Below are 12,209 nucleotides of genomic sequence, written 5' to 3' on the forward strand. Positions count from 1 at the left end.
TCCTCTCTCCCCTCTCTCGTCTCTGTCGCTCCTCCTTCCATCTCCTTTTCTCTCGCCTCGTCTGTCCTACCCCTAGGTTCCCGCAGGTCCCCGTGAGCAGTCCCCCACACGGAGGGAGGGGGGGTAGAGCGCAGTCTCGAGGGATCTTTTAGAAAGAGTTTTCTATAAAACAAAACTTAATGAAGTCGTCAAAATCATGTTTTACCCAAAACAGCGACGTTGCTCCCCATGCAGTCTTCTTTGCCGCCTCCATCTCTACGTGCAGACTGAGCTCATGCATCATCTTCATGCAAGTTATTCAGCCAATAAAGTGTAGGCCTAGGCCTTCAAAAATGTGTCTAGTAAATTACAAAGGTTTAATTGGCATTTTTATTTCAAACGACCCGACCGACCGCGACCCGAATATCATAAAAAATATTTTTGGATGACTCGTAACCGCGGGTGACCGCAGGTACCCGCTCATTTTGGATAAACCCGCACATCACTGACTGCTATGAACACTATTAAGGTACTTACGAAAACCTGCATATGTTTGGAACTGAAGCCTACAATCTTGCTGAGAACAAATTGCTTGAATTTATGAACTATCCAGGATAGTAAGGCCCAATCCCAATTCTACCACTTAGCCCTTCCCCTTTCCCCTGCCCTTCCGTTTCACGCGTTCATGTGAAGGGGTAGGGGTGTCTCGATTCTCTTTTGGTTGGAAGGGAAGGGGTAAAGGGAAGGGCCAGATAGACCTTCAAATTAAGATATTTCGGGACCACACTTCAAACGAAGGGGTATGAATTGTCTCGGAAACATGGCTGCTACAGCGAACAAAAAGGCACATAAATGTAAGCTTTTATGGCATAAATCAAGATTTTAACGAAAAGTGAACATTTTTTTTTTGTTACATTCAATTGTGAGTTCATATTAATGGTCATGTTACTCAAAGAAATGTTTGCAAAAAATTTCTAATATTTGCTAACGTCATATTACAGACTGCATGATAGTGCAACAGCATATGTCTGATCAAGGCGATAACTGCTGTAGACATTGATGGGGGCTAATCTCCCCAGTAATTAGAAATCAACACAGCTTCTTGTCTCCATTGGCAACACGCACGATTTGTGTCGATTGCAAGTGTCTCAGGTAGCAGAGAGTGCAAGTAGTGATTGCAAGTGACATTGTAATTTAGTTAATTTTTTTCTTGTCTTCGCCACCTGGCTACTGTTATAAAATGTTGGGAAATTCAAACAAAAAGTAAAAAAAAACCCGATAAAATAAAAAATAAAGACTGCAAGTGATGTCATTAGCGGAAGTGCTAGTGTCTGAGAGTGCAAGTCTGAGAATGCAAGTCTGAGAGTGCAAGTGCAAGTCTGCAGCCAGACCCTCTTGCAATCCTTAGGGGAATATTTTCTCCCCCACCCCTTGACACTCTGTTTCAAGGGATAAGGGGAAGGGGTAGGGAAAGAGGTATAAAATCGAATTGGGTTTGGGCCTAACTATGTTCACCTCCTAAATGTGAAATCAACTTTTGACTGTCTGGGTGCTCTTTTTGACAAATAAAACCAATCAGCATTCTGTCAACATCATACTGCCGACTTTAAGTTAAGGTTACTGTCTGGTTGAGCAGTCTGGCTCTCAAATCTCTAACCCTGGGAGACTCCTTCATTTTACCTACATCAATGTTATACACTGTTGTCTCAGGAATGTGTACAAGTTCCCAAGTGCACTATCATAGGACAGATTGAACACAAAATGTGCCTTGAAAAGTTAATCAAATGCTCCAAGGAAGCAGTTTGCCTGGCAAGGGATGAGATGCTTATCCAAGACGATGTAGAAGCAGTCAATCTTGCTTTTCTGGCATCCAACAGCAAGTAGGTATGGATGCTGATGCTGGATGTTTTTGAGATGCTCCTCCAAACTGTAGCATCACTAAAGTTGAAATGAACATTGAATATTAGACAAACATAATGTCCAGTCATAGAAAACAACATTATAAAAGTGACTTTTCAAACAACTCAATGGTTAGTGCAATATGTGAATGCATATGAATGATTTTAAATCTCCATGTTAGAGCAACCCAAAACACAATATTAAAATGTCAATAACTTATGAAAGATTACAAGTCTTTCAGCAGCTTCACATGCACTGAATTTTGGAGACTTCAGTCCTCCTGGTGATGGTGGAAGGGATGCCATTTCCTGGTCATAGACTAGAGACTAAATTCACATTAAAAATTCAAATGAAATATTTTAAGTTTAAGAATAGAGAGCATTTTAAACATTCACCTGTATTAATGTAGTCTTTTTAAATACTTTTATGTAGTGCAAGTTATTTATTTTTTATTAATCCAGAAAACATCCAAACTAAGTTTCTCATTGAAGTTTGCTCATTTTAATATTTTTTGTCATCAAAACAAAACATATCCTAACTGTAACTGCAAATGTAGCAAATGCGTAAAAACAACAAAATCAAATACAACTAACTTGTTTCATGAAGGTCACCTCCTTCAGGAGGACATTCTGCTTAGAGCAGCAACTGACTCAGCTCTGCTGTTGAAGTAAGTTGCTTGGCCTCTTTAATGACATTTGGACTTAAGAACGTGTCCCACTTCTGAAGCAGCCCGGAGGATGTCTCAGTGTCAAACAGGAGAGTGAAGTCTAGATCAACATTTAAGAAGATATTAAACTATAAACAATATTCGCAAATTGCATGCCTTTAAAAACACGTTATTCCAAATTTATGAGGCCTTTTGTATCTAGGAATCTTGGGAAGCTGGAGAGAATATCAGCACTAGAGCCTGGATCTTTAACAAGCTTCTGTCCATGCTGAAAGGTCGCTCTCATCTTTTGGAATATTAGGGACTTTTCTTTGGTATGGCTGAGCAAAGGGGCAACTGGAGAAACATCATCAGGGCTGTCTAGTGGCAAAGATCCTTGTCTAATCTCTGTGGACTGTTTTCATACGCCATGCAATGTATCCTGTGCCTGTGTTTCTTAAAAGAATCAAATTTCTATGTCACAGATATCATAACATTGCAAGTATAACATGAAAGGGTCATGCAGATGATGACTTACATAGCCTTTCTTGGAATATGGATCTCTGAGGGAAGGGAACAGCATCACTATGCCAAAAGCATACTGTTCTCTGATAGCTTTAGCAAGGAGTTGCCTAAGGGAAGATATCGTATTTGTCTTAATTTACACAATGGTCAGGCAGTTATTTGTTTAAAATAAATAAATAAATAAAAATACCCATGTGTATCAATCATGTGAGCCTCAAGTATGTTAATCATTTGTCTTTTTGTGGCATCTGTAAGAGTTTCTGTTTCTTGATACTCCTGTAGTACTGCTTCACCACAAGACTTCAATTTTAGAACATCTTCGACCAACTAAAAATACAAAATTATATAATAATAAAATCAAATAAAAAAAGACATTGGTGATTCACTAATTACTACAGACTCAGAGGGGTTAAAAAGTGTAATTTTCATTTTCTTTTATGGGTTAACAGACCCTTAAGGAGACTCACATACATTTTTTTTTTTTTTTTGTCTCTTGTTAGGGACCTCATCTAAGATTACAGTTGATGCACTTGAACTGTTTCTATTGTCAGATTTCTCAGAATCTCTCAATGACTAAAAAAAAGCTATTTTTAAGTTGACACCCTTTCTTGCTTCACAACAAATGACTGATTCGAATAAATATATCTTCATGATGCAAGCAAAATAGTATGAATAATTGTACTATTTTTTCTCAATGTATCCCTTTCTATAGAACATTATATGATAAAGGCAAATACAGAAATGAGGCAACAACATGAGATCTAGGACAATACACAGAATTTATTCGATTTTAATCAAATGTTTTGTTATTTTTAATGAGTAAAAAAACAACAACAACCTTTTGACGTGAAATTGCATTAAGTTAAACCTTCCATCAATACAATCCAGCTTCACATACTTCTGCTGTTCGTTGTACTTGATCTGGACCATCATTGTACCTGGTACATGCAAAAGCATTTGGCATTGTAAATTGTTGTAAATGAAGAATACTGTATGGATGTCTGTTTCCCCTACGGGGTAATTTTTGTTTGATTAACTGGGTGCTGGAATCAACTCGGAAGTGTTTCACACTGAAATTTCAACTCTCCAATTTTTGCTGTGTGGCAGCAGCAACAGTGAGAATAAAAGTTACACCTTCTTTCTTTGTGTGAGTATTTGGGCAGGGTTATGCAAATCTTCCCACATAGTGACAGAACAAGCTATTTTTTTTGGGGGGGGGGGGGGGGGGGGGGCTCTGACTCTTAACTTTTATAAAGAATATCTCCTGATTTGAGACTTTAGTCTTTGCAACTTTACAGATATTCTTAATGCACCAAGAGCTTGCGACACTCCAGAGAGAACATTTTAATTGTGTCATATGTTTAACCTTTAAACACAGGTTCAGTGAATATAAACATGAATTGGGTCAACCACAATGTGTAATGTGCCTGGAGACGTGAAGTGAAACTACTGCCACTAAAGGGACATTTAGAAACAAAAACTAACAGTTTTTATATACATTTTAATTTCAAGTCATGTTAATAATGTTTCATATTGCAAGTACAGTTCATTTTCATGTTGCACTATTAAACTGAACTGAGCTGGATGATGACATCACTGAATTCAATGAAAAACTGCTTTCAACTGAAAATTGAGTGTTTACTATTGTCATTTTGCATTATTGACACACTATTTTGCTATTTAATACTGTAAAGTATTTTAACACAATCTTTATTGTCAAAAAAACACTATATAAATAAAGGTGACTTGACTTGACATGCAATGAAATTATATTGTTTGATTTTAAGTGTATTTTGTTTATTTTTGTACGCTAAACTATTTTGATAATGTATTGCTTTAAACACACAGTATGTAATTATGTAAAGACTTTACTGTAAACCAGTGAAGAAAATAAACAAACTGTACGTTGTTTGAACTCACTGATCTGTTTGTCTTTGATTGATTTAGCATGATTTGTCAATGACCAAGGAAGCCCTTCTCTCTTTCTGACAACAGTTTAATTTTTTAAAATCATGATCCTTGGTCTTTTTTTGTATGTAGTGCTCCATTTGCAATAGGACTCACAGAAGGAATGATAAACTGTCTGCTTTGAAGTTGATCTTAAAGTGAAGTTTGCAATTTTTGCACCAGCAGTGTTGCACTTTTCCTGAACACTCCCCCCATCTACCACTGGTTATACAAACAGATAGCCCCAAACCCAGATTCACACCACTGGCTGTTGATTTGTCTGCCTGATCAGGATGCTCAAACAAACACAGGGATTTTCATGGGAACTAACCCACATTCAACGTCCTTATGTCTGTGCATTTTAAACTGGAAAAAAAAATAGTTAAATAAAAATGAACATAAAAATATAAACATCACCCTTACAAAAGATAATGTAGCAGATAATTAAAATCTTTTTTATTTGTATTTTTTATTGATAGCATAACATAGAAGCAGTTTACATAGTATCACCCAACTTTCTCTACAGGATTTTATCAGCTTTCCAAACATCCTGAAGAACAGTTAGGTAACATTCATTATGGGGCTCCTCTTACATTCTGAGAGCAAAACAGGTTCAGAGAGACTCATGGAGTGCTGGTCAAAGTATATCCATATTGTTGTTTCATGGAGATGTTACAGAGTTTTATTTCTACATTGTGGAGATTAAAAAAGGGCTTCTTCAGTAAGCTAAATACTGAGAATTCTTCACTTCCTAAATGAATATATATCTTGTTGCTGTCACGGTTGGGTTAAGGGAAAAACACAAGGAAAGGGTAAGATCCAATAGCAGGTAAGGTTTATTGCACAAACAGGTTAAATACAAACTAAAACTGTCTTGAGAGACAAACCAAACAAAAAGGGAACCGGATGAAACGGGGAACTCGGAAGAACGAGAAGGTAGAGGAAGTCTGGGGGAACGAGAGCATGAGACACATAGGGTAAGGACTCCATAAAGACGACAGAGAAAGACAGCTCTATATAGGGAGACTAATGACTAAGGATAGTCAACACCTGTGCGATTTAATTGGAGTGCAATTACTGTGACGACATGACCAGACAAGCGGAATTAAAGTGCCTATGGTGAAGTGCCTAAGGAGAAGTGCGCTCACTAGGGGACACCCAGGAAACAGAGACTGATAGCGTGACATTACCCCCTCCCCTACGGAGCAGCTACCAGATGCTCCACCTGAAACCCCGGAAAACCCAACAGAAAAAGAGGTAGGAGGGAGGTGAAGCGGAGGCGGACTAGGGGGAGGGACGGAGGGTCAGAAAACAGAGACAAACAACCAGGTGAAAAGGAGAGACAAAGACAGGACAACCAGGTAAAATGGAAGAAAAGAGACGGAACAACCAGACGTGATGGAAAGGCAGAGACAGGAAGGTGTAACACAAAACAAGGAGTCCAGGAGGGTGGTGGACCGGCGGAAGGAAAGAGGGGAGGGACGGAGGGCCAGGTCCAACGGAGGAAAATAGAAAAAACAAAAAACAAATGAAAACAAAAACATTGGTAAATGGAGGACATTAGGTGATGCCCACCCGGGCGGAACAGAGGGCCATCACCCCCATGTGGTCAAAGCAGAAGCCCCCCCAGGGCGAAGCGGAAGGCCACCACCTCCACGTGGTCGCGGCCGAAGTCCCCCAGGGCGGAGCGGATGACCACCACGTCCTCTTGGTCACCGCCGGAGTCCCCCAGGGCGGAGCGGATGACCACCACGTCCTCTTGGTCACCGCCGGAGTCCCCCAGGGCGGAGCGGATGACCACCACGTCCTCTTGGTCACCGCCGGAGTCCCCCAGGGCGGAGCGGATGACCACCACGTCCTCATGGTCACCGTCGGAGTCCCCCAGGGCGAAGTGGTCTCGGGCACTGCATCGGGAACGGCCTCCGGCACCGCATCGGGAAAGGTTTCGGGCCCCGCCTCGGTCTCCGGAACCGCAACGGACACCGCCTCGGCTTCGGGCCCCGCCTCGGCCTCCGGAAAAGCATCGGACACCGCCTCGGCCTTGGGCACCGCCTCGGCCTCCGGAACAGCATCGGGCACCGCATCGGGCACCGCCTCGGGCACCGCCTCGGGCACCGCCTCGGCATCGGCCTCTGGAACGGCCTCGGGCACCGCCTCGGCCTCGGGAACAGCATCGGGCTCCGCCTCGGCATCGGGCACCGCATCGGCCTCTGGAACAGCATCGGGCACCGCGTCGGCCTCTGGAACAGCATCGGGCACCGCGTCGGCCTCTGGAACGGCATCGGGCACCGCCTCGGCATCGGGCACCGCCTCGGCATCGGCCTCTGGAACAGCCTCGGGCACCGCCTCGGGCACCGCCTCGGGAACAGCATCGGCCTCTGGAACAGCATCGGGCACCGCCTCGGCATCGGGCACCGCATCGGCCTGTGGAACAGCATCGGGCACCGCATCGGCCTCTGGAACAGCATCGGGCACCGCCTCGGCATCGGGCACCGCCTCGGCATCGGGCACCGCCTCGGCATCGGGCACCGCCTCGGCATCGGCCTCTGGAACAGCCTCGGGCACCGCCTCGGGAACAGCATCGGCCTCTGGAACAGCATCGGGCACCGCCTCGGCATCGGGCACCGCATTGGCCTGTGGAACGGCATCGGGCACCGCATCGGCCTCTGGAACGGCATCGGGCACCGCCTCGGCATCGGGCACCGCCTCGGCATCGGGCACCGCCTCGGGAACTGCATAGGCATCGGGAACAGCCTCGGGCACCGCCTCGGGAACTGCATCGGGAACAGCATCGGCATCGGCCTCTGGAACAGCATCGGGCTCCGCCTCGGCATCGGGCACCGCATCAGCATCGGGCACCGCGTCGGCCTCTGGAACAGCATCGGGCACCGCGTCGGCCTCTGGAACAGCATCGGGCACCGCCTCGGCATCGGGCACCGCCTCGGCATCGGGCACCGCCTCGGCATCGGGCACCGCCTCGGCATCGGCCTCTGGAACAGCCTCGGGCACCGCCTCGGGAACAGCATCGGCCTCGGGAACAGCATCGGCCTCGGGAACAGCATCGGCCTCGACCTCTGGAACAGCATCGGGCTCCGCCTCGGCATCGGGCACCGCATCGGCCTCTGGAACAGCATCGGGCACCGCCTCGGCATCGGGCACCGCATCGGCCTCTGGAACAGCATCGGGCACCGCCTCGGCATCAGGCACCGCCTCGGGAACTGCGTCGGGAACAGCATCGGCATCGGCCTTTGGAACAGCATCGGGCTCCGCCTCGGCATCGGGCACCGCATCGGCATCGGGCACCGCCTCGGCATCGGGCACCGCCTCGGGAACTGCATCAGCATCGGGAACAGCATCGGGCTCCGCCTCGGCATCGGGCACCGCCTCGGGAACTGCATCGGGAACAGCATCGGCCTCGGGAACAGCATCGGCCTCGGGAACAGCATCGGGCACCGCCTCGGGAACAGCATCGGCCTCGGGAACAGCATCGGGCACCGCCTCGGGAACAGCATCGGCCTCGGGAACAGCATCGGGCAACGCCTCGGGAACAGCATCGGCCTTGGGAACAGCATCGGCCTCGGCATCGGGCACCGCCTCGGCATCGGGCACCGCCTCGGCATCGGGCACCGCATCGGCATCGGGCACCGCCTCGGGAACTGCATCGGCATCGGGAACAGCATCGGGCTCCGCCTCGGCATCGGGCACCGCCTCGGCATCGGGCACCGCCTCGGGAACTGCATCGGCATCGGGAACAGCATCGGGCTCCGCCTCGGCATCGGGCACCGCCTCGGCATCGGGCACCGCCTCGGCATCGGGCACCGCCTCGGGAACTGCATCGGCATCGGGAACAGCATCGGGCACCGCCTCGGCATCGGGCACCGCCTCGGCATCGGGCACCGCCTCGGGAACTGCATCGGCATCGGGAACAGCCTCGGGCACAGCATCGGCCTCGGGAACAGCATCGGGCTCCGCCTCGGCATCGGGCACCGCATCGGCCTCTGGAACAGCCTCGGGCACCGCCTCGGCATCGGGCACCTCCTCGGGAACTGCATCGGGCACCGCCTCGGCATTGGGCACTACCTCGGGCACCGCCTCGGGAACAGCATCGGTATCGGCCTCTGGAACAGCATCGGGCACCGCCTCGGCATTGGGCACCACCTCGGCATTGGGCACCGCCTCGGGAACTGCATCGGGCTCCGCCTCGGGAACTGCATCGGGCTCTGCCTCGGGAACTGCATCGGGCTCCGCCTCGGGAACTGCATCGGGCTCCGCCTCGGGAACAGCCTCGGCCTCTGGGACTTTCTCCAGGCCTTGAGGGACGGTCGACGCCTGTCTCCTCCTCCTCCGTCCTCCACGATGGCGAGTCGGCGGCACCTTGTCTGGAGACTCAGGCGTTGAGTCGTCCATCTTAAGCTGTGGCTCTGGGCTGGCGACAATCCTGTGCTGTGGTGTTAGGCTGGCGGCCATCTTGTGCTGTGGCGCTGGGCTGGCGGCCATCTTGTGCTGTGGCGCTGGGCTGGCGGCCATCTTGTGCGGTGGCGCTGGGCAGGTGGCAGTCTTGTCTGGAACTTCTGGTGTGGTTGTTGCATCCCACTGAGCACGATGGTGCAGGTATTTGGTAAACCCCCAAAAGTCCAGGATCTCTAACCCCTTCATCTCCCATTGAGGTAAAGGATCATCCAGGCAATTATTAAACAAATCTTTAAGTGCTGCATCATTGTAACCTAACCCGACTGCCAAAGTCCAAAACAATTGCGCCAGGCCACCCACCTCGCTTCCCTTTTGATGAAGGGTGGTTAAGTTCCGGAATCTCCTCCTCCGTTCCTCCATGGTGGCTGGGGAACAGATTCGAAATCTCACACCGCTGGATCTAGGCATGATGGAGTCCTTCTGTCACGGTTGGGTTAAGGGAAAAACACAAGGAAAGGGTAAGATCCAATAGCAGGTAAGGTTTATTGCACAAACAGGTTAAATACAAACTAAAACTGTCTTGAGAGACAAACCAAACAAAAAGGGAACCGGATGAAACGGGGAACTCGGAAGAACGAGAAGGTAGAGGAAGTCTGGGGGAACGAGAGCATGAGACACATAGGGTAAGGACTCCATAAAGACGACAGAGAAAGACAGCTCTATATAGGGAGACTAATGACTAAGGATAGTCAACACCTGTGCGATTTAATTGGAGTGCAATTACTGTGACGACATGACCAGACAAGCGGAATTAAAGTGCCTATGGTGAAGTGCCTAAGGAGAAGTGCGCTCACTAGGGGACACCCAGGAAACAGAGACTGATAGCGTGACAGTTGCATTTCACTTTGCACAATAGCATGCAAATGAGGTTCCCAAGAGACCTGGGGGGTGAAGGGTGAGGATTCCCATGAGGCCTTTTGACTTGTTGTGTTAGGGTGAGATTCAGTCTCTTACCATTTTGTATAAACAGAAGTATGAAATTACAACGATACTTGATATATGTTATAAATGTCTTCTGTTATTGATGAGAAGGATAATAAAAACATTCACATTTGTGGTATCCCTATATATGTCAGCCTTTAATTATAGTTCTTTAACCTCCTACAACACAGCAGCAGTGACTTAATGCTTTATGTTCCTGTAGAGGAGTCCTCCATGTTACAAAACTACTTTAAATGTGTAATTTGTATTGTCCGTGATCAACATCATCTCTTGTATTTGGTTGTAGATTTTGTTTATGTAATGTATATGTAGGTCCTCGTTTATGTAATGAGAAATCACACTCTGGACACAGTCAAGTAAGAAACAAACAGGGGGGTTTATTATACAGATTAAAATGAGCAACAATGGTAGGTGAGTAATTATTAGTGTTGGGGAGTATCTAGTTATACATGTAATGGCGTTACGTAATTTAATTACAAAATAAATTTAACTGTAATCAGTTACAGTTATTGAGAAAAATTTGTAATTAAATTGCAGTTACTTATGAAAATGTTAACGATTACTAAGAGGATTATATTTGAATATTTACACACATCCACATACAGATTTAATTGATTTCTTTTCCAAATTGCACTGACTACTCTGAGACATACCGCCCTATAATTAATAAATTTCTGTGTTGCGGAAACACAGTCTGTTTTGTAGAATCCAGTCATAAAAAATGGAATTCAGCCTAACGTGGATGGAATTTGCCACATTTTGGACAAATAAATCAAAAGTAGTTCAGTACACTTGAATCAAAACCCGATATGGACTAGTTTCTGTGAATATTAAGCCGCAAAAAGTGAATCCTGCACGTTCTGCGTGTCTGTGGAAAAGGAGAGGACAATCCCCGTAGGCCTGGCAGTCGATTTACATTTACATTTAATTATTTAGCAGACGCTTTTATCCAAAGCGACTTACAAATGAGAACAACAGAAGCAGTCAGGTCATCAAGAGAACAACAACAGTATACAAGTGCCACGACAAGTCTCAGTTAGTCTAGAACAGAACGCATAACCAGGTTTTTTTTTTTTTTTTCTTAATGAAAAGACAAGAAAAGAAAGAAAAGTGCTAGTATTAGTTGGTTAAGTGCTGGCGAAAAAGATGAGTCTTTAGGTGTTTCTTGAAAATGAGTAAAGACAAATTGTACAAATTGAGATTGGGAGGTCATTCCACCAGCTGGGCACAGTCCAGGAGAAGGATTGTGAGAGTCACAACTGTGACAGATATTTTTTGTGGTGTACCATTCATCAGTGTTTATTTCAGCATTGTTATTAATAATCAGTATTATTAAATCATTATGGTTAAAAGTAGTGCTATAAATATGTTATCATATTCCAACAGTAAGTTTATTCTAATGTCAGAAGTCATCATTTCATGTTTACTGGGTTTTACATAATTAAATTATTTTGTGTGGGTTTACGTTGAGTACATTCACATTTTCACATTTGTCCTGCAACATGTCCATCAATCCTATCAGTTTAAATGTGAAGAAATCCATTTTTTCATATACTTCTGTAGTGAACAGCAGTCAAGATGGCAAGACTCCTTTCCACACAAGTGAAAAATTATGTTATAATGATATCAGTCGTTTCACATAACAACACTACCTCTTGTGAAGTAAGGGGGGATTGGAGGGTTTATGATTAAAGGGATATTCCAGCCCAAAATGAAAATTTTCTCATTAATCACTTACCCCCATGTCATTCCAAACTCGTAAAAGCTTTGTTCATCTTCAATTCAAGATATTTTGGATGAA

Source organism: Carassius gibelio, chromosome A2, assembly GCF_023724105.1.
Source record: "Carassius gibelio isolate Cgi1373 ecotype wild population from Czech Republic chromosome A2, carGib1.2-hapl.c, whole genome shotgun sequence".
NCBI classification, from domain to species: Eukaryota; Metazoa; Chordata; class Actinopteri; order Cypriniformes; family Cyprinidae; genus Carassius; species Carassius gibelio.